Here is a 25404-nt window from a genome sequence, read left to right on the forward strand (position 1 = left end):
CAAACTAGATAGCGTATTAAAAAGCAGAGATATTACTTTGCCAACAAAGGTCCGTCTAGTCAAGGCTATGGTTTTTCCAGTGGTCATGTATGGATGTGAAAGTTGGACTGTGAAGAAAGCTAAGTGCTGATAAATTGATGCTTTTGAACTGTGGTGTTGGAGAAGACTCTTGAGAGTCCCTTGGACTGCAAGGAGATCCAACCAGTCCATCCTAAAGGAGATCAGTCCTGGGTGTTCATTGGAAGCACTGATGCTGAAGCTGAAACTCCAGTACTTTGGCCACCTCATGTGAAGAGCTGACTCATTGGAAAAGACCCTGAAGCTGGGAGTTACTGGGGGCAGGAGGAGAAGGGGAAAACAGAGAATGAGATGGCTGGGTGGCATCACCGACTCTATGGACATGAGTTTGAGTGAACTCCAGCAGTTGGTGATGGACAGGGAGGCCTGGCATGCTGCAATCCATGGGGTCACAAAAAGTCGGGCAACGCTGAGCAACTAAACTGAGCTGAACTGAATACAAATTTCATGTTCCTTAAAGAACGCCAAGTCTAAATGCTTAAACAAGTTTCCACTCAATTTCCAACGAAAGCATCTTTCTAGTATTATTTAAATTTTCTAATCCATTGATAGTAAAAAAAGTACCCATCTGATTTTTTTCCAACTCTAATAATTATAATGCTTTAACTAGACTTCCACAGCTTTTAAGAAGTATTACATAGGGCTTCTGAATTTTGAAACATAATGCAACATTATTAAGTGTACTACATTAGAGTCCATTCACTGTTGTAATAAATCATCACATATGTAGTGGATTAAAGCAATACAAATGCGTTATCTAATAGTCCTGGTTGTCAGTATTTTGTGATTAATTTCACTGGGTAAGGTGTAAGCACAGCTGTGTTCTCTCTGCAGGCTCTATGGGAGAATAAATTTCTTCATTTTTCCAACTTCTAGAAGCTGCTTGTAACTCCTGCCTCATGGCCCCATCACCCTAATCTGTACTTCAGTCATCATGTCTTGTTTGAATCTGACCTCCTCCCTCCCTCTAATAAAAACTTGTCTATATAGTGCCTGCACTTTTCCCATATTGACTGTTCAAGATAATCTTCTCATCTTTAGATCCTTAACTCAGTCACCTCTGTAAAGGCCCTTTGGCCATGTAAATCAACACACTCAGTTTCATAGATTAGGATGTAGACATTTTAAGGAACCATTATTCTAAGCTACCAGGTACATAAGAAAATACTGACATGGAAACATCTGCAATGATTACCCTGAAAAAAATTGTTTTCTGACTAGGTTAGTTTGCTCTGTTGTATTACTTCAAATGATCATAAGCAACAACTGATTTATGTACTTTTTTAGATTCCTGTGTCATATACCATCAATATGCCTTTAATATCTATCTTTTAAAATATATTATAAGCTTAAGTGTGCATAGTCCATGGCATGATTATTCTGTCCTTGTATTCCAAGAACTTAACATAAAGTCTGGTACATTTAGAGCATTGATCAAAGAATGCTCAGCATTGAAATTATATTTTCTCTTATTTCATTGATTACAATTCAGGTTTTATAAGAACATGACTATTTTTATGTATAATGTATGATCTAAAATGCTATAATGACAAATAAGGTTTCCTCTGAGAGGGGATGTTAGATTGTCTGATTTGAAATCTTGCTTCTACTCTACATATTGTATTGAGAAATTATACAAACTCTCCATATTTCCACTTTCTTTTCTCTAAAATGGTAGTGTTAATAGAAACTATCTCAGAAATTTGGTGAGAAAAAGTATAAACTATATGTAAAACATTTAAAAGAGAGCCTAGTTATAAGAGACATAATCATTTTGCTACTAATACCACTGCTATCACAACACTAGGACAGTCAAGGATCAATATTTCTTCATTTACATTGTTCTAGTATTTTACAAAATAATGTATTTTATATTATTTGTGTAATGTATAAGCAAAAATATTATGGACATCTATACTGAATTATTTCAGATATTTACAAAAGTTTAAAGAAAGTTGTATGTTCTGTCAGAATTTAGGCATTAATCTTGTGGGAAATTCAATTGATTTGTGAACATTATAATGTTCTGTCTTTCAATGAGACTGAGCCTAATAAAAGGTCTAAGGGTAAAAATGCTCTCTCTTTAATCTTAACCTCATCTACACTTAAATAATTATTATGTATTTAAATTTATTTAAACATTAAATTCAGAATACATATTTTTTAGAAGACTATTCATTTAGAGCATCTATATTTGAGAATGCAGCATATCCACAAATATTGTAAACTGTTCTATGACTTTGCTGGAGCTTGCTCTGGTACAGCTAAATTCGTAATTTGTAAAGGCATTTGCTTCATAAAATTCTCCAAGTTTTATATTCACTATATTAGCAAACATTGAAATCTACTGCATACATTTAGAGCCCTAAATATGTTTTATGGTATCTGCTATTAAAATTTATGTTTGAAAAGACACCAATGCCAACTACAAAATCAAAAGAGACTAATACAAAAGTTTCAGTGTGGATTTCGAATATCTCTTCCAAAGGTATGTATTTTATATTAAATTTCATAGAAGATGGTTTCCTTAGCAACTAACACTCTACCACATAGTTCTTTAACAGAATAGTACTAACAAAAGTGGTTAAGTGTCATGTAACTGAAAACAGGAGATTTTTACTACTTGTTAAATTTATTATCCAATTTGTTAAAATATCATTGAGGTACTTAAAATTTAACACCTTTGGGCAATTAAACAGTGTGATGTAGCTGAAAAAAACATATCTCCTAAAATTATCACCTCTAATAAGAATATAGAGAACTTGCTAAAATTATGAATGAAATTTATTGTCAGAGTTCACAGCAAAAAGTATTGTAAAGGCAATGAACTTGATACTCAAGCAGGCTTGAATTATAATGAGAAATATGGTCCCTCTTAAAGGATAAATTCTTATGAATATAACTTGACTGTGCATTAACATATCTATTGTCTGACAGCCAGTTTTAATAGAATTAGAGACATAAATTTCTAGATAGATCATTTCATATATATAAATATCTATTTATTTTGAATTTTATATAATAATGTGCATTTTCCTAAATATATAAATGTCTTCAGTGTAAACTATCTGGATCAACCCTTGAAGCTTTCTTTTCTTACAATAAATTTACTTGCAGAAAAACATCTTTGGATCTGTAAGAAAATATTTTAAAATGAATTCCCTTCAAGTCTTTAACTTATTGAGGAAAACACCAATCACTTACTTGCAGTACTTTAAAAGTGCTTTTATATGTATTCACTTCTATGTATACATATATATGTATATATATTTAAAGGATATGAGTTTTTTCCATTATTTTGGAACTCAGAGTCACCATTTTAAAGATGATTAATATCCGAAATAAGGCATGGTTTTCATAACAGGAATTATTATCATTTAATTGAAATCATTGTTAACAACGCTATTGCTTTTGACTGCACATCAATTCTCCAATTCTTTACTGAGCATTTATTTTGTATTGATGTTGTTCTATAAGTAGTAACACTACAACCATTTTTGTGAGCTGATTGATTAGCCTGGTTACTAAAATGTTGAAGATGGTAAGAAACATGATAAAAAAGTAAAACTTCACAAGGAAGGAGATGTATGGAAAAACTAATACAATATTGTAAAGTAATTAACCTCCAATTAAAATAAATAATTCTATATAAAAAAAAGAATATAAAAGTGTAGAAAAGAAGAAATTTAAAAAGAATCCTCTGAAGAGTAGTTATCAGAAACTGATATGGCAATCCAGAATTCAGTATTATTAATTTACTATCATAAAGTGATGTATAAAAGCACTGTGAATTAAACAATAACCATCCTCATCATAAATTAAGAAAAAATTTCCACCCAAAGCAAAGAACTGGATTATATATATTTTTCTAAATCTGTCAGGTCAAGATACTAAAATAGACAACATAGGTATAGACTCATATGACTCATCAATTCATATGAAATTTTTGGATGGCATTTCAAATCACTGAAGGAAAGAAGAAACTGAGAAAAGTGAAATTAAAATGTCATCTTTTATTTCCTCCTTATGTAGATATATATCTCACATGAAAAGTATACAATATGACTAAAATTAAAAATGATACAAAAATTACTAGATGTACAATGGGTAAAAGAAAGCATTATAATTATATATAATTTTCTATTCAAACATTTTTCTAAATATACCATATACAACAAAAGCCATGAGAACATGAATGATTTATTGAAAAAATATAAAATTATGGGGAATTCCCTGGTGGCGTAGTGGTCAAGATTCCAGGCTTTCACTGCAGAAGCCCAGGTTCAATCTGTTCAAGAACTGAGTTCCCATAAGCCACAAGGCACAGCCAAAAATAATTTTGCATAACAGAAAATATACTATTAGTAAAGGTGATAGAAATGAAATATCAAAAGTAAGTACAACAATAATAACAGGACTTCATTTCCCTTTTATTAAAGCAAAAGATAAACATTATAAAATATATAAAAATACAATTTCATTGGGAATTTTCCAAAGCAAATATCAGAAACTTTTAGGGTAAGTTAGAAGAAATGCAACTCATACCTATGAGAAAATATATTTACACTCACTAATTACCACATGATACAAATAAGATATTTTTTCCTACACATGTGTGCATGCTAAGTTGCTTCAGTTCAGTTCAGTTCAGTTCAGCTCAGTTCAGTCGCTCACGTGTGTCCGACTGTTTGCGACACCATGAATCGCAGCACACCAGGCCTTCCTCTCCATCACCAATTCCCGGAGTTCACTCAGACTCACGTCCATCGAGTCAGTGATGCCATCCAGCCATCTCATCCTCTGTCATCCCCTTCTCCTCATGCCCCCAATACCTCCCATCATCAGAGTCTTTTCCAATGAGTCAACTCTTCGCACGAGGTGGCCAAAGTACTGGAGCTTCAGGTTTAGCATCATTCCTTCCAAAGAAATCCCAGGGCTGATCTCCTTCAGTTGTCTTCAACTCTTTGCAACCCTATGGACTGTAGGCCTCCAGGCTCCTCTGTCCATGGGGATTCTCCAGGCAAGAATACTGCCTTTCTCCAGGGGATTTTCCCAACCCAGGGACTGAACCACCATCTGTTATATCTCCTGCACTGGCAGGCAGATTCTTTACCAGTAGCACCACCTACTGGGAAGCCCATTTTTTTCTAAAAGATAAACCAAAATTTTAAATATTGAAAACTACCAGTATTTCTTGTGGAATGTTAGAATGCACATTCTTATGCACTATTGGTCGGTGTGTAAATGTATCTTTTTTGAGCATTTTGTCATTATTTTTGTCCTGTGAAGGTGATGATAATGTTAGCAGTTCTAGTGACAATAGAAAGAACAAAGCAGTAGCAACAACAAAACCTCTAACTTGTTGAAGACTTATGCACTAATCAGTGCTCCAGGCACTTTATTAGCTCATTCAGAAGCACTCGATATGATAAGCGCTTTTAAAGTCTCCATGCTGAACACTAGGAATTTAAGACAGAAATGTCTGAACATGCTTTCCTAACATCATATAACTAGTAAATAATAGAAATGAGACACTAATCTGGGCATTCTGACTTCAAAACAACTTCTAACTCCAAAACAACTGCAGTATAGTGTTAACCACTACACCACACTAAGGAAAAGTCAAATTGAATTAAAAGTGCAAAAGAAGGTGAATCATCTATGGAAGGTTATAGATGTAAACCTAGAGTATACATATGAATAGAGAATAGTCAGTTCTTTCCAGAGCACCATGTTGAGCTCCCTGTGTCATAGAGCAAATTCCCACTAGCTATTTTAGAGAGGAAGGAGATGGGAGGTTCAAGGGCGAAGGGGCATATGTATGCCTATGGCTGACTCATGTTGGTGTATGACAGAAACAAACACAATATTGTAAAGCAATTATCTTTCAATTTTAAATAACTTTTAAAAGTAACTATTTTTAGACAAATTAGGCTGAGTTTTGGGCATGAATTAGAATTCACCCTAAACTTTTAAATGATGAGACTTGAGTGATGATTCTGAGCATACACTTTTAGGGGTAAAAATGAGCAAAGAGAACATCCTACAAAAGTACTACAATGGCAACCTATCACGACTTCTTTTGCTGAGAAGACAAAGGCTATAAATGTTTTACTGGAACCCAGAGAGTATTTGCCACACAGATAGGATTCCTGTCCTGGGAGAGTTGTGGCACTGAAAGGGATGCAGGAGAATTTCTCCAGGTTATTTCAGTTTTGCCCCACCCCTTTTTTTCCCTCCCATTGTCCTAACCCAACCCAAAGTCCTCTGCAGAATTAGAGGCAGGAGACAGCCATCAGGGATGGGTCTTCCTGAATACAGAACAGGGTAAGTGGGGGCAGAAAATGTGTCTAAGGAGCTAGGTGGAAGAGGCCATCTCAAACAGAAAATTCGGCACACTAGTAATTAAGAAATGTACTTTCAAAATTGTCTCCTCTTAAATTATCTATATTTATTTTAAAATTTAACACAATTCTAAATCCATTATGTTATAACCCTAAAAGTAAAGAACTCTGAGTAAATAAATGATAAATTATGCCCGCATTAATTGGGGACTTCCCTGGCAGTCCAGTGGTTAAGATTGCGTGCTTCTACTGCAGGGAGTGCAGGTTCAGTCCATTGCCAGGGAACGAAGATCCCAAAGGCCACATGGTATGGCCAAAAAAAAAAAAAAAAAAAAAAAGTGACAACTTTGAATGAACTCATCTCACTGATACAGGACTATTTTAAGAGCATTTATAATCTTAGGTATCAGGATTTTTTTTGAAAGTCTTGCAGTGCTCCACAATACTGATGACAGAAAGGCTGAGCATACTGATATTGTTACCTTGATTATGAACCTATGGATTAAAAGAATTTTTAAGTAACACTCAAATTAATGGCAAGCAAGCATTGAAACCATTTCTTTATACGTTATGATGCTCTTTTATTATGTAATGAATACAGCTTCTAAATTATAGTGGTTTTATTGTTGTCATTCACTCATCTGTGTCCAACTCTTTGCGACCCCATAGACTACAGTACACCAGGCTTCCCTGTCCTTCACTATCTCCCAGAGTTTGCTCATACTCATCTCCATTGAACCAGTGATGCCATCCAACCATCTCATCCTCTGTTGCCCCCTTCTGTTCCTGCCCTCAATCTTTTCCACCATCAGGGTCTGCTGGGGTCCAGCCCCAGTGGATCCAGGGAATTCAGAGGTGGGGACAGTGCCGGCGTCTTTGGAAATAACTTATTTAATTACAGATATAGAGGGATTAGAAGATTAGCAGAGAAAAAAAGGCTGAATAACTTGGTTCTCATGGAATACCAATCACCACCTACGCAGGCCACAGGCATCTTCCCATTCTCCCAAAGGAGAGGAGGCACTGAGGCCCCCCCGTCCGATCTTAGAAGCCCAGGCAAAATTAATAGGCTTGGTGGGTACCCATGCACCAGATGAAAATTCGGCCAGAAAAGTAGTAGGAGAGAAAGAGGGGCTGAATAACTTGGTTTACGTAGGATACCAATAAAATTCCAAGCCAAGGAATTTGCACCATCTACGTTGGGCCACCGGTGCCACTTGAATATTGGAAGGTGCCCCTCCTTGGGCTCCTTCTTGCATGGGCTTGAAAACTGGGGCAAATAAGTAGACTTGGAGGGCACCCATGCTCCAGATGGGAATTCAGCCAGAAAAACAGGGTACAGAAAAGAACAACATGAGGGAATCAGTCTTTCTGGAAACTGATCTGATTTCTTTATTTTTGGGTTTGCTTATATACCTTTTGTTACACATAGGGATGAATACAGAGTCACGCAGGCGTCAGCAGTCCTGACCTTTATCAAATTCAGGTGCTTCACATAAATGTATAAAAAAAAGGTCTTAGGGATATTACATCATCTTCTGGCCATGAGTGAGACCTGCTGACATTTTATGATCCTTTCTTTCTGATAACCAAAAAACTTATTTCTTCCATGGGTGTTTTTTCTTAAACCAGGCACCACCCTCCAAATAAAGTTACATTCCTATAGGGTGAGGGTGTAGTGAGTAACAATCAAGAAATGAATTTATTTAACCCAAGGTTAACATGATTAATCTTAAAGGTTAATACTTATTTCTCTTATATGCTTAAAGGTTAATGCTTATTTCTCCTAAATGCTAGTTATATTCATTATAAGGGCAGGGAACATGGAGATTTAGCAGCAAACATCAGCCCAACAAACGAAAATCCTTTCACCAATGTTCCCCTTAAGATCTATTTAGTCTTAAGATAGTGATAAAGTTACATTTTTACATAGCAAGGACACAGTGATTTATAACAAAGCACAGTGATCTATTACAAAAGAGAAAATCCATTAACTCTAAAAGTCTAGTATTGCTAACATCAAAAACTACTATATTTCCTTTTCTATGTTCCAAATACATTGATTAATATATTCCCAGGTGCCTAAGGATATGGAGGCCTGGCAGCAATCATTGACTCAACAAGAAGAAAAAGCCCTATGCTAATTAAGACTCTCAAAATACTCCAAAACTCTCTGTGCTGTTTATGGTTAAGAGGCAGTAAACAATCATGTGGCAGGAGTATGGATAACCCTGTCACACAAGCTAGTCTGTCAGCCGAGAGGTTTGACCTGAGACATCCTTGTCCAACCCAGAGCAGGGAATTAGCAGCAATTATTGACACAACAAATGAAAAACCCTTCAGCAATATAATTCCTAACCAACCCACTATACTAATAATTTCTAACTCCCCCAAAGAATTTGCCTTTAGTAAGTCTAAAACATCTCATGCCTCTCAGATTGAGAGGCTGTAAACAATCACATGTGGCCAGACGAACCTATACAGGTGGGCTAGATAACCTTCAGAGGAGCCTGTAAGCTGAAACACTCTTCTCATGCCGAGGAATTTTTATTGCCTTGGAGTTGCACGTTTATTCCTTCTCCAAGAGAAACGGTTATGGGGGAGAGACCCCCATAAAGTCAGAGGTATAGGTGAGAGCATAAAACAGACTCTGGTTTTGGGGTTAGATGCTCGGGAACAGGGGGTTTCCTGAGGCTTGATCACGCCTTTGTGTACGCCAAGCCCCCTTCCTCATGACCTTTGCCATGGGTGGAATTCCTCACGCTGGCCCCCAGCAAGGGTCTTTTCCAATTTGTTGGCTGGTCACATGAGGTGAACAAAGTATTGGAGCTTTGGTTTCATTATCCTCTCTCTGACTAATAATTGTTTTGTTGCTTTTTAGTCACTTAGTTGTGTCTGACGCTTTCTGACTCCATGGACTTTAGCCTAGCAGGCTTCTCTGTCCATGGGATTTCCCAGGCAAAAATACTGAAGTGGATTGTCATTTCCTTCTCCAGGGGATCTTCTGGACCCAGTGAGGTGGCAGATTTTTACTGCTGAGTCACCAGGGAAGTATTCTTGCTCCTTTATCTTAATAGCAGTAGTATCACATTTATCCACCAGGAATCACAACCTCTATTTAAAAATTGTCACAGGTCTTTGGAATATGAATTATGTATTTTTTAAGGATTCTCTTGATTGGTACCATTTTCCCATATAGAATGGCTCATCATCTATTTGATTCCATATGGACTCTTAATTATGTATCATATTTGAATATCTTCCATTATAATCTAGAAATAGGGAGGATTATCTGTTATTTGAAAATAAAGAAAGTTTATCTATGTATATATTAAAATGAATAAAATGAAAGGTTAATCAAAACCATCTTTATAATCCAAACTGGCTATAAATGTAGTATATCATTTTTCCCTTGAAATACCTATAACTTTGTAATATAATGAATGTTTCAAAGCAAATGATGATTTTTAATGAATGCTGTAACATTTAAGTATTCCTATAAGTCTTCAAAAGAACCCATGTTATTACTTTTGAAAGTCATTATTTCTCATTTACATGAGTGAAAGTAGCTTAGATTAAAAGTAGCTTAGATTGAAAGTAGCTTAGATTGAAAGTTTAAATTTTAAAAGCAACAATATTACTTATAAATACTAACAACCACAAGGCTTATCAGATAATATTGGAAACACTGAAACTATCATTTATTAATGACATTTAAATATAAAAAAGCAGAGACATTACTTTGCCAACAAAGGTCCATCTAGTCAAAGTTATGGTTTTTACAGTAGTCATGTATGGATGCAAAAGTTGGACCATAAATAAGGTTGAACTCTAAAGAATTGATATTTTCGAACTATGGTGTTGGAGAAGACTCTTGAGAGTCCCTTGGACTTCAAGGAGATCTAACCAGTCCATGCTAAAGGAAATCAGTCCTGAATATTCATTGGAAGGGCTGATGCTGAAGCTCCAATACTTTGGCCACCTGATGCAAAGAACTGACTCATTGGAAAAGACCCTGATGCTGGGAAAGATTGAAGGAAGGAGGAGAAGGGGATGAGATAGGATGAGATGACTGGATAGCATCACTGATTCAATGGACATGAGTTTGAGCAAGCTCTGGGAGATGGTAAAGGACAGGGAAACTAGGCATGCTGCAGTCCACGGAGTCACAAAGAGTTGGATACGAATAAGCAACTGAACAAGAACAACAAATATAAAATGAAAAATAAAATTACCTGAGGGAAACAAAAAGTAAGGGAGGTGATTTAAGGATAAAGACACTGAAGCTAATCATTTGGGTTGGTGAGATATGTGACTTTGGAGGAAGGTAGTTAATATTCCTATAACTAGGTCTCTCATCACCTAGGAGGAAAATGTTTGTGCCTAATGCATGTTTAGGGCTTCCCTGGTCACTCAGTGTTAAAGAATCTGCCTGTCAAGTAGATGTGGGTTTGATCCCTGGGTGGGGAAGATCCCCTGGAGAAGGAAATGGCAACCTACTCCACTATTCTTGCTTGGAAAATCCCATGGACAGAGGAGTCTGGCAGGCTACAGTCTGTGGGCTTGCAAAAACTCAGACATGATTTGGCACACAAGCACAGGTACATATATATATGTATATATACATGTATATATATATATATGAATTTGCTCAATTTTATTACAAGCTAGGATTTATTTATTCTGCTCTGTGAATTCACTAGTGAGTTCTTTTTTTTTTTTATCATCAGTACTTTGTCTTTGAGACTACAGGCAGATCTAGGTCTGTTTTTCATCAGTCCTATAGCATATACTTATATTTTAATGAAATAGATGAAGTACACAAACGGAGTATCATAGCAAGAATTTGTCTTGAAAAATAACTCCCAGAAGACATTATACAGTGAATGTAAAATAGTTGGTGATTGTAGGTGTTTAATGTTAAGGAGAAGGGTTGAATACTTGAAGCAAATCGATCTCTTTAAAGCAGTGAAATAATTATCTATGATACTGCACTTGCGGATATATCATATTGTAAATTCATCAATACATGTAGAACTTTACAGCATGAAACATATAAAATATCTATTCTAGGACTTAACGTACACATATAAAATATCTATTCTAGGACTGAATGTAGAAAGTGATAAAACAGTAAGAAACAACCTCACTGAAGGAAATGAAAAAATAGTACTGACCCAAGTAATTCTAGACATGAGTAGACTTTATAAAACTAAAATAAAATAAATGTTATGCAAGCACTATAATCTATTTAACAAATAGAGCTGTTTCCCACAAGGGAACAGGTTCATGGTTCTAACCGGGCTATGCAAGCATTCCGGAACTGAACAATTAGGTATAAATGGATGGTGGTGGATAAGAACCAGGTTTTTTCATTTTTGGAGAGTGAATTTACAGATAAACAATGAGAGAAAACTAAAATCAGCCAAGTGATAAAGAGTAAGAGACAGAAGCATCAGTATGAATTCTTGATCAGCTTGATATAGATATGGCTGGCTACAAATTGAAATACATATGGATACGGGTATAAATTATACGTGGAACAACAGACTGGTTCCAAATCAGGAAAGGCTATAGACTGTCACCTTGCTTATTTAACTTATATGCAGAGTACATCATTCAACATGCTGGGCTGGATGAAACACAAGCTGGAATCAAGATTGCCAAAAAAATAAAAAATCAATAACCTCAGATATGCAAATGACACCACCCTTATGGCAGAAAGTGAAGAACTAAAAAGCCTCTTGATGCCAGTGAAAGAGGAGAGTGAAAAAGTTGTCTTAAAACACAACATTCTGGGCCTAAGATCCTGGCCTCCAGTCCCATCACTTCATGGCAAATAGATGGGGAAACAATGGAAACAGTGAGAGACTTTATTTTGGGGGGCTCCAAAATCACTGCAGATGGTGAGTGCAGCCATGAAATTAAAAGACACTCCTTGGAAGAAAAGTTATGACCAACCTAGACAGCATATTAAAAAGCAGAAATATTACTTTACCAACAAGGTTCATCTAGTCAAAGCTATGGTTTTTCAGTAGTCATGTATGGATGTGAGAGTTGGACTATAAAGAAAGCTGAGTGCCAAAGAATTGATGTTTTTGAACTCTGGTGTTGTAGAAGAGTCTTGGGAGTCTCTTTGACTGCAAGGAAATCCAACCAATTAATCTTGAAGGAAATCAGTCCTGAATATTCATTGGAAGGACCAATGCTGAAGCTGAAGCTTCATGACTTGTACATGACTAAGCAAATGAACTGAACTGAATAGGTGTAGAGTCTTTTTGTTATGCACACATACACGTCCATGTTCTCTTATCAGAATCTACATGCAGCGCTCCACAGGAATAAGGAACACATTTCATGCCCCATCTTTTTTTCTGACACTATTCCCCAGTAAAATTCACCAGTATAACTGGAGAAAGGCAGATTCTAGGGCTGGAACAGAAATACAGAACATGATACCGCTGCATTTTATAGTGACAGGAAGTAAAGAATTTTAAAAATATGAAAAAGCAAAATAATCGTCAATATTTGGGGTATGCCAATAGAATACAGGGAGGAACTGGAAAAAGTTCTAAAGTTAATAAAGAAAAATTGGATTATAACCAAAATATAGAATACCTCCATGAGTTGGTACTTATATAAATAATTACAACAGTAAACAAATGCGGGAGAAGAGACAAATCTACTATGTGCATGTCTGCATGCTAAGTTGCTTCACTCATGTCCAATTTTTTGTGACCCTATGGACTGTAGCCTGCCAGGCTCCTCTGTTTGTGGGATTCTCCAGGCAAAAATACTGAAATGCGTTGTCATGCCCTCCTCCAGGGGATCTTTCTCACCCATGATAAAACCCACATTTCTTGCATCTCTGGCATTGGCCAGCAGGTTCTTGACCACTAGCGCCACCCAGGAAACCCAATCTCTTGTGCAGAATAACCACAAATAGTTATATAGATATTCCTCCCTTAATAAATTGAAGCATAGCTCATCACTCCTTAAGTGGAGACTACACAATGGAACTTCCTTATAAAGAGTACAGCCCGAAAAGTGGGGGCAAAAAACAAACTTCACAGTGTAAAAGAAACTTGACAACCTCACCCAGCTAAAGAAGGTTCTCAGCAATACTGATAACCATTGAAAGTGTGCCCTTTGATATGTAGTGATCAAAACAGTGTTTTACCTCTGTGTTCTTTCACTCCAAAACACACAACCTAGTCTAATCAAGAAAATAAAACTAATTACCAGTTCAGTTCAGTTCAGTTCAGTCGCTCAGTTGTGTCCAACTCTCTGTGACCCCATGAATCACAGCATGCCAGGCCTCCCTGTTCATCACCAACTTTCAGAATTCACTTAAACTCATGTCCATTGAGTCAGTGATGCCATCCAGCCATCTCATCCCCTTCTCCTGCCCCCAAGCCCTCCCAGCATCAGGGTCTTTTCCAATGAGTCAACTCTTTGCATGAGGTGGCCAAAGTATTGGGGTTTCAGCTTCAGCATCAGTCCTTCCAGTGAACACCCAGGACTGATCTCCTTTAGGATGGACTGCTTTGGTCTCCTTGCAGTCCAAGGGACTCTCAAGATCTTCTCCAACACCACAGTTCAAAAACATCAATTACCAAACTAATTACCAAGCAAATATCAACTGAGAGATACTCTTTTTAGAATATTTGACCAGCACTCTTTAAAACTGTCAAGATCATGAAGATCAAGGAAAATCAGAGACCCTGTCATAGCCAAGAGGAGACAGAAGATGGAAAACTAAATGTAATGCAGAATTGTGGGGTAGAAGATTGGAACAGAAAAATGATATTGGCTAATGATACATTATCACTGCCAGTTCATTAACTGTAACAAATGCATGGCACTAATATAAGGTGCAATGGGGGGAACTGTGTAGGAATTAAGTGGAATATCCCTATGTGTTGTTAGCAATCGTCTATTAAGTCTAAACTGTTAGAACAATGCAACTGATTTTTAAAATCCATCTTATGTTATATAACTAAACATTATTATTAAAAATATATGCAGATTGTCCAACAAAAATACATTCACACATTTAAGCACCCCAAAACCTTCAGATGGAGGCGTTACTTTTTATAAGTAAGAAAACTGAAGTTCAGAGAGGCTACTTAACCTTTAGTAGTGAAAACAGTGATCATTATCTCAAATTAAATATTCTATTTTTTATAATACCATAAAATGAAAAATGATATTCTTAAAGTGATTATCCAAAAGAATACATTCTTTTGTTAACAAAAATATATGTTCAATATCCCCTGAAAAGGAGAAGCAAAGTATACTAACCTATAGTATAAAAAGATTAAGATATTCAAACCTTTTATGATAAGACAATAGTTTAAAATAAGAATAATGTAAATAAATAGTGAAAATTAATTAAAACAGAAACTAAAGAGTTGGAGACAAGATGGCAGATTTGAAGGACTTGAGCTCATCTCCTGTCAGAAAAACACCAAAATCACAGCTAACTGCTGAACAACCATTAACAAAAGAGACTTGAACCTATCAGAAAAGATATTCTAAGTCCAAAGACAAAGCAGCAGCCATAGCAAGATGGTAGAAAGGAACATCACTGTACTCAATATACAATCAAATTCTATACATGATGGGTAGATAACTCAAAAACTGGAAAATAATTGTATTCCAGGGATTCTCTCACAGGAGTTAAAGTTCTGAGTCCCACATCAGGCTCCCAGCCTTAGGATCTGACAGCCAAAGAGGGAGCCCCCAGAGCATCTGGCTTTGAAGGCCAGAGGAGCTTGATTGCAAGAGTTCCATGGGATTGGGAGAAATAGAAACTCTGCCACTGGAAGGTCCACATAAGTTCTCATGTACACTGGGACCCAGGGAAATAGCAGTGACTTCATAGGATCTCAGGCCAGAGATGGTCTTGGAGGATCTCCTGAGGAGGTAGGAGTTTGCTGTGACTCTTGTGGGAACAAAGACACTGGTAGAGGATGTACTGGGGAGTACTCATTAGTGTGAGCTCTCATAGACATTGCCATTTTGACATCAATACCTGTGTTCCCCATCCAACAGGTTCAGGTGCTGGGACAACTTAGATGAAACAAAAAACAGGGCAGGAACATAGCCACACTCATCAGTAGAAGGCTGCTTAAAATCTTCCTGCACCCATATCTGCTTCTAAACACACCACTTAACATGAAAGCGGCCATCAGAGGGAAAAGAACAAGATCCACCTAGCAGTGGGTAGGCACCAGCCCTTCCTACAAGAGAGCCTGCACGAACCTCCTAGACCAGTCTCATCCATCAGGGGGCACACATCAGAAGCTAGAGGAACTATAGTCCTGCTATCCTGGCAACAAACACTGCAAATACAAAGTTAAATAAAATGAGACAGCAGAGGAATATGTTCCAGACAAATAAATGATAAATACCCAGAAAAAAAAAAAAAACCAAAAACAAAAAACTAAGTGAGGTGGAAATAGGCAACCTACCTGAAAAGAATTCAGGGTAATATTAGTAAAGATGATTCAAGATCTCAGAAAAAAGGAAAAGAGGTACAGACCAAGAAGATATAAGAATTTTTTAATGAAGAGCTAGATGATATAAAGAATAAACAAAAACAGTTGCATAATACAATAACTGAAATGAAAAATACACTAGAAGGAAAGAATAGCAGAATAACTGGAAAATATTTAAGTGAGCTGGAAGACAGAATGGAGGAAATCACCACCACAGAGCAGAATACAGAAAGAAAAAGAATGAAAAGAAATGAGGAGAGTTTAAGAGACTGCTGGGACAACATTAAATGCACCAACATTCACTTATAGGGGCCTCAGGAGATGAAGAGACAGAGAGAGGGCCCAAGAAAATATTTGAAAAGATAATAGCTGAAAATTTCCCTAACACTGGGAAAAGAAAAGGTCACCCAAGTCCAGGAAGTGCAGAACCCCAAACAGGATAAACCCAAGGAGGAACACATTGAGACACATATTAATCAAATTCACAAAAATTAAAAACAAAGTGAAGACGTTAAAAGAATAAAGGAGAGAGCAAAAACAGCATTCAAGAGAATTTCCATATTTTAGTAGCTGATTTTTCAGAAGAAATTCTGTAGGTCAGAGAGAATGGCATGATATATATAAAGCTATGAAAGGGGTAAACATTCAACTAAGAATTCTCTACTCAGTGAGGCTCTCATTCAGATTTGAGAGTTTTACAGACAAGTTTCCCTAGTGGCTCAGATGGTAAAGAATCCACATGCAGTGTGGCAAGCCTGGGTTCTATCTTGGGTCAGAAAGGTTCCCCAGAGAAGGGAATGGTTACCCACTCCAGTACTCTTGCCTGGAGAATTCCATGGAGAGAAGAGCCTGGTGGGCTGCAGTCCATAGGGGTTGCAAAGAGTCAGATGGGACTCAGAGACTTTCACTTTTCACTTTCTTTACAGATAAAAGCTGAGAGAATTTAGCACCACCAAAAACAGCTTTACCACAAAAGCTAAAATAATTTCTCTAGGCAGAAAAGAAATGTAAAACTCTTGCATAGCAAAGGAAACCATAAGCAAAATGAAAAGACAATCCACAGAATAGGAGAAAATATTTGCAAACAATGTAACAATCAGGGATTAAAATTCAAAATATACCAACAGCTCATGCAGCTAAATTAAAAAAGAAAAGAAAAGAAAAGCCCCATCAAATAATGTGCAGAAGATCTAAATAGACATTTCTCCAAAGACATACAGATGGTCAACAGACGCATGAAAAAAATGATAAGCACTACTAATTATTAGAAAAATGCAAATCAAAACTACAACGAGGTATTACCTCATACAAGTTAGAATGGCCATCATCAAAAGTTCTACAAACAATAACTGCTGGAAAGGGTGTGAAAAAAGGAGAGTTGTGTTACATTTATGGTGGGTATATAAATTAGTGCAGCCACTATGGAGAACAGTATGAAAATTCCTTAAAAAAAAAAAAAAAAGAATCCCATATAATTCAGCAATTCCAATCCTGGGTGTATATGAAGAGAAAAACCATACTTTGAAAATATACATTCACCCCTATTTTTATTACAGCACTATTTACAACAGCCAGAACATGGAACCAACATAAATGTCCATCAACAGATGAATAGATAAAGATGATGTGGTACATATATACAAAAAGTATACAATGGAATATTACTCAGTGATAAAAAAGAATCAATCTCATTTGCATCAACAGGGATGGACCGAGATATTACCTTACTAAGTGCAAACAGGCAGAGAAAGATATATATCACATGATATTATTTATATGTGGAATCTAAATGTGATATAATGAACTTACTTACAAAACAGAAACAGATTCATAAACTTAGAAAACAAACACTTGTCTTCCAAAGGGGAAAACTGGGGAGGAGGGATGAATTAGGGGGTTGGGATTAACATATGCATACTACTGTGTGGATCACAATAAACTGTGGACAATTCTGAAACAGATGGGAATACAGACCACCTGACCTGCCTCTTGAGAAATCTATATGCAGGTCAGGAAGCAACAGTTAGAACTGGACATGGAAAAACAGACTGGTTTCAAATAGGAAAAAGAGTACATCAAGGCTGTATATTGTCACCCTGCTTATTTAACTTATATGCAGAGTACATCATGAGAAACGCTGAACTGGAAGAAGCACAAGCTGGAATCAAGATTGCCAGGAGAATTATCAATAACCTCAGATATGCAGATGATACCACCCTTATGGCAGAAAGTGAAGAGGAACTAAAAAGCCATTTGAAGAAAGTGAAAGAGGAGAGCGAAAAAGTTGGCTTAGAGCTCAACATTCAGAAAATGAAGATCATGGCATCTGGTCCCATGACTTCATGGGAAGTAGATGGGGAAACAGTGGAAACAGTGTCAGACTTTATTTTTTGGGGCTGCAAAATCATTGCAGATGGTGATTGCAGCCATGAAATTAAAAGACCCTTACTCCTCCCTGCAGATGGTGAGGGCAGCCATGAAATTAAAAGATGCTTACTCCTTGGAAGAAAAGTTATGACCAACCTAGATAGCATATTCAAAAGCAAAGGCATTACTTTGCCGACTAAGGTCTGTCTAGTCAAGGCTATGGTTTTTCCTGTGTTCATGTATGGATGTGAGAGTTGAGCTGTGAAGAAGGCTGAGCACCGAAGAATTGATGCTTTTGAACTGTGGTGTTGGAGAAGACTCTTGAAAGTCCCTTGGACTGCAAGGAGAGCCAACCAGTTCTTTCTGAAGGAGATCAGCCCTGGGATTTCTTTGGAAGGAATGATGCTAAAGCTGAAACTCCAGTACTTTGGCCACCTCATGAGAAGAGTTGACTCACTGAAAAAGACTTTGATGCTGAGAGGAGAAGGGAATGACAGAGGATGAGATGGCTGGATGGCATCACGGACTCGATGGATGTGAGTCTGAGTGAACTCCGGGAGTTGGTGATGGACAGGGAGGCCTGGCATGCTGACATTCATGGGGTCGCAAAGAGTTGGACACGACTGAGTGACTGAACTGAACTGAACTGACTCCTTGGAAGGAAAGTTATGAGCAACCTAGATAGCATATTGAAAAGCAGAGATATTACTTTGCCAACAAAGGTCCGTCTAGTCAAGGCTATGGTTTTTTCAGTGGTCATGTATGGATATGACAGTTGGACTGTGAAGAAAGCTAAGCACCAAAGAATTGATGCTTTTGAACTGTGGTGTTGGAGAAGACTCTTGAGAATCCCTTGGACTGCAAGGAGATCCAACCAGTCCATCCTAGAGGAGATCAGTCCTGGGTATTCATTGGAAGGACTGATGCTGAAGCTGAAACTCCAGTACTTTGGCCACCTCATGCGAAAAGTTGAGTCACTGAAAAAGACTTTGATGCTGAGAGGAGAAGGGGACAACAGAGAATGAGACGGCTGGTTGGTATCACCGACTCGATGGACATGAGTTTGAGTGAACTCCAGGAGTTGGTGATGGACACGATGGCCTGGCATGCTGCAATTCATGGGGTCACAAAGAGTCAGACACAACTGAATGACTGAACTGAACTACTATATATCCCCTGGAAGAGGAAATGGCAACCCATTCTAGTATTCTTGCCTGGGAAATCCCATGGACAGAGGAACCTGGTGGGCTACAGTTCATGATGTTGCAAAGGATCAGACACAACTGAGCAACTGAGCACACACTACTATATTTAAAATAGATAATCAAAATGGACCTGCTGTATAGCACAGGGACCTCTACTCAATATTATGTAATAACTTATATGTGAAAAGAATCTGATAAAGAATATATATATGTATATGTTTAACTGAATCCATTTTGCTGTACACCTGAAACTAATATAACATTGAAATTACTATCCTCCAACATACAATAAAACATTTTCAAGTATTAAAAGAAATCAATGCGAAAGTGAAGTCGCTCAGTCTTGTCTGACTCTTTGCAACTCCATGCACTTTAGCCTAGCTGGCTCCTCCGTCCATCCATGGGATTTTCCAGGCAAGAGTACCAGAATGGGTTGTCATTTCCTTCTCCAGAAAGAAACCCATGTATAAAAGTTAACAGAAAACTAAAATTATTTGGTTCAGAATAAACTTTAGAGAGTAGCCTAATCCTGAAGAAAATATTTCATATAACACTGAGGAAACTTGAGTCCAGAATAATAGAGGACTATTTAATATTATACAATTAGCTGTGAAGACATTGTTAAAAAGCACATGGATCCTAACTGAGTCTAGTCCCAATATGACATATAAAGCAAAGAAAATTTCACTGCCACTTTTACTAGAAAATTAGAATATTCACCTCTTTTGTACTGTTATTATTCCTTGATATGTCATTGCAAAGTTTATAAAGATAAATATCTATATAATATATATAGACAATATACATACATACATACATGCATATGTACATATATGTAATATATATACAAAAGCATATATATGCACACATATATAGATAAGTATATATTTTTATAAATAAATGCACAAGTAAAAATGCACAAACTCTGAACTATTTTTAAAAAAAACAATGGCAGACATTAACCAGCTTTTTGTGTGTGTTCTGATGTTTTTCCCAAACCATATCATCTTTCTTTTTAAGCAATTATAAGATTGTGCTAATAATTATTTGAACCAGATAAAATACTAGTTTTTCACTTTTTTCATGATAAAATATTTTAGTTGTCAACCACATTAAATTATTTTAAAAGTAAACAACTCTTATTTTACTAAAGAGGATTTGTAATGCTTTGCATACTGTAATAAAATGCGCTGTTAAGTTTTCCTAGTTCAAAATTCATCAAGATTCATGTGTATGCTTTGCTGTGAGCTGAAGAGGATCGAGTATTCACAGAAGAAAAAGAGTTTTTCCTTCAGTGATAGTTTGAAACTCTCTAGATTAGAGAAGTACTGTTATACTAGGATCAGCACCAATTTGAATCCTCTAGATGAACTGTGTTACATTTTTACAAGTTATATCTCACAAACTTTAAATATTCACATCAGTGAATTATGGTTGCATGAAACATTTACCTTGATAAAATTTGAAAATATATAGTGAGTATCTATCCCATGTCAATAATGTGGTTACAGTATATAAATAAAAGTATCAGTTGTACCTACTTGGTGATTAAATTTTCCCCAAAGAAAACTTTAAATATCATTTATTTTATTGAAATGCTGGCATAATTAGGACTACCTCCAGGTAATGTATTGAATTTAAAAGAGGCATATGGTGCTAAAATCACGTTAATGGTTTCTTTTTAACTTCCATCAAGTTTTTGGAGTTTATTCCATGGTCTGTCATATTGCATGTCTTCTATAAATTAACTTATTTAGGAATAACTTCATCGGGGATTTTTAAAGCTAAATCTTGAAGCATCAATTGAAACACGCTTAATAATTCTTGCTTTGAAAATCAGAAGAGTCATCAAAGCCCAATGTCAAAATTTGTTAAGCAGATAACGATAATCCAGTATCTTAAATTTGTTAAGCTTCTGTTTATTCAGTTGCCAAAAACATCCTCCCTATGAAGCAGAATTGGCCAGATATTTATCAACCCCATTTCTTCCTCCCATAAACACAATCACAAAACTTTTCAGACCTTCTCACAGTTACCCAAGGCACTGATATGAGTTCTAACCATTATGCAGCATGCCAAAGTGATGTGCTGAGCTTCTAAGACTGAGTCATACACTAACAAAAGAAAGAAAAAACTATAAACAACTCTTCATGCCCTTTCTTCATCTTTGGGTTGGATGTCAAAGCCTAAGGTAAATTTGAAATCCATTTACAATGTTTAAAAGACTAAGTCTTCAGATGCCTTTTTCCCTAAACAACTGTGTGGCTGACCAGCCTATGTAACCTGCATACATAAATTTCAGATCACTTTGGTTTATGTTACATGAGCAAGAAACATTTCATTTCTGTTGCAAAATGTTTATTTTTGGCGGTTTTCATTATGACTACTGTATAATAAACAAAGCCAAGATGTGAAAGATATTTTGAGGATTGAAAAATAAATCACAATTAAAGATTTCAGGACAGTAACTAACACTAGATTTCAATTAACAAGGTCTGAGTGAGCATGCACAAAACTTGCAAGTAAGTTAAAAAAAAAAATCCATGTTTGGACAGAAAAACTGCCTATCTCAATAAATAATATAGAGAAGTTTCCCATCCTTCAGACCAGTCTAACTTTTAGTTAACAGACTTGGGTTAACAAAGAGAGCTAACTTTCATTATGCTTTATACTAGATGTCTGTTTGCAGCAAAAAAAAAAAAAAAAAAAAAAACTGTACAGCCATACGGAATTGTCATTAAAGAGTAATAAAAGCAATTGAGGAAGGCTTGGGCCTGGGAATAGAAGATGCAAATGTGTGTTTTTGGCAAAAAAATGGCAGTAAGGGAGAGTGATGAGAGAAGATACTTAAGAGATCAGCAACATGGATGGATCTAGAGAATATCATTTTAAGTGAAGCAAGTCAGACAGATAGTTTATGATGTCACTTATAGGGACTTCCCCGGTGGCTCAGACGGTAAAGAATTTGCCTGCAATGCAGAAGACACAGGTTCAACCCCTGAGTCAGGAAGATCCCCTTGGGGAAGCAATGGCAGCCCATTCCCATAATTGTGCCTGGAGAATTCCATAGACAGAGGAGCCTAGTAGACTAGAGTCCATAGGATCATAAAAAATTGGACACGACTGAGTGACTAACACTAACACATGTACACACACACATATCACTTATATGTGGAATCTAAAATATTGACACAAATGAACTTATTTACAAAATAGAAATAGACTCACAGACATAGAAAACAATTTATGGTTACCAAAGGAGGGGTAAATTATGTTTGGAGGATTAACAGATACATACTACATGTATGTAAAATAGATAAACAAGTTTCTACTGGAGTACAGAAACTATATGCAGTATCTTATAATAACCTATAATAGAAAAGAATCTGAAACATTATCTATGTATATTATGTATGTATGTATGTATAACTGAATGTATGTATGTATCACTTTGCTGTACACCTGAACCTAAGACAACACTGTAAATCAACTATGAAGTGAAAGTGAAAGTTGCTCAGTCTATCCAACTCTTTGTGACCCCATAGACTATACCGTCCATGGAATTCTCCAGGCCAGAATACTGGAGTGACTAGGTCATTCTACTTCAATTAAAAAAAAAAATTAAGTAAAATTGAAAATAGGCTTCCCTTGTGGTTCGGTTGGTAAAACGTCTGCCTGCAATGTGGGAAACCTGGGTTCAATCCTTGGGTTGGGAAGATCCACTGGAGAATGGGGTGGAGAAGATCCCCTGGAGAAGGGCAAGGCTACCCACTCCAGTGTTCGGGCCTAGAGAATTACATGGGATGCCTAGTCCATGGGGTCACAAAGAATTGGACACGACTGAGCGACTTTCACTGAAAATTAAATAAATAAACTATTTAGGTCTTCACGGTGTTCAGTCACTCAGTCTTGTCTGATGTTTTGTGATTCCATGAACTGCAGCACACCAGGCTTTCCTGTCCTTCACCATCTCCCGGAGTTCGCTCAAACTCATGTCCATTGAGTCAGAGACATCATCCAACCATCTCATCCTCTGTGGTCCCCTTCTCCTCCTGCCTTCAATCTCTCCCAGCATCAGGGTCTTTTCTAATGAGTCAGCTCTTCGCATCAGGTGGCCAAAGTTTCAGAGCTTCAGTTTCAGCAGCAGTCCTTCTAATGAACATTCAGAACTGATTTCCTTTAGAACTGACTGTTGTGTTTTTTCAGTCCAAGGGACACCCAAGAGTCTTCTATAACACCACAGCTCAAAAGAATCAATTCTTCAATGCTCAGCCTTCTTTATGGTCCAACTTCACATCCATACATTTAGGGTCTTTAAATGAAAGCAATAAATGCTATTTTAAAAAAGCAACATCAAATATATCAAATTATGGATGGAGATAATATATTAACCATATAAAAACTATGCTAGTGTTCAACTTATTCATAGTTTAGTGTTCAGTGCAACTGATAAGAGAACATGTCTGATGATTTACGAATCAAACTACAAATAGAATACATAAGAGTCACTGGGGATCTTGCCAAGAATAAATGATATCTCTTCACAAAAGGAGACTTTGTTATAGAAAGCATGTCATGTAACACATGAATCTGTACCTTTTAAAAATACATATTTCTAGGGTGAGTAATTCTCGAACCACATTTTGAAAAAAAACTTCTTAAAATCATTTTCTTATTCTGTTTCTACTTCTCACTAGAAATCTTTATGTTCAGTAGAGTAAACATATAAAAGAAGATTGGTTTATATTTATACATTGCTATAACTTACACAAGATGCCAGAGATGAAACTCTTAAATCACGATCTCACATCTTAAAGTGACTTTCAGAGGGTCAGAGACATTCATAAAAATAAGAAGTTTTCAGTATATGCAAAACCAATCAGATGTGAAAAATAAAAATCTGCCACATAGACGATAATGATCTTGGAGGGAGAGTAGTGAGCAGTCCTGAAGGGACTTCTCAGCTCCCTGCCCAGGAATTATACCTGGGTAACCTGGATGAAAACTAAGAATCCTAACCACTAGAACACCAGTGGCTAGAGGCTGGAAGCAAAGTGACCCTGTCTCTTTCACCTAGTTGAAAGCAAGAATATTTCAAGGAGGCCAAAACTATACAAACAGGTACAAAGGTGATTATCAGAGACACAGAGCAATGTACAGGAGAGCACGAATGAAAACAGTTTGTTAATCCAACTCAGAAGTAGGGCAGAAATACACACTCAGAAAGAAAGGGTATAGGCATCCTCTCTAAAGAGGAGGAGGGCAGTAAGTCAGATACTAGGCAGAGAGGGACACACACCTGGAGAGGAATGTGAGCATCCTGAGTGACAAGGAGCACAGTCCACCAGAAGCTAGGCAGAGTACACACTTGGGGAGGAGTAAGGAGGAGCACGGTATGGAGGCAACATCAATCACTTATATAAGAGAGCCCTTCTGGGTCTTTGTCAACCTCTGGTCAATTATCTTGATTCTTTCTTCATACATGACTCATCCATAGATCCTTCCCAAGATGCATGCTCAAATTTTTACTAAGATGGATCCCACTGAATAGGCCTATGGATGCATGTCTACACTTATTATGGGGTGGGGTCCCCTCCCTTTTCAACCCCCAAGAAGCCTTCCTGTGCATGTGCAGACAGGAAAATCTTCCTTGACCTCAGGAGCGGGCACCTTATCTCTTTGCTTTAGAAGAGCTCAGCTTTACCACTAGCTTTGTCCTCAGAGTATCTGGGTAAGAACAAACTTGAATTTTACTCCACTTGACAAATACTAGATGTCCATCCCAGAGGCCCACTGTCTCCTATCTCAATAGCAGAAAGGAGATTCTGGCAACAAGATGACTTTGGCAAGAACATGGTTATTTTGTAAAGTCTGGTTTGCTCAGCAGGCTAAATATAACCTTGTCTT

The sequence above is a fragment of the Ovis aries genome, chromosome 12 (genome assembly GCF_016772045.2).
Source record: "Ovis aries strain OAR_USU_Benz2616 breed Rambouillet chromosome 12, ARS-UI_Ramb_v3.0, whole genome shotgun sequence".
In the NCBI taxonomy this organism is placed as follows: Eukaryota; Metazoa; Chordata; class Mammalia; order Artiodactyla; family Bovidae; genus Ovis; species Ovis aries.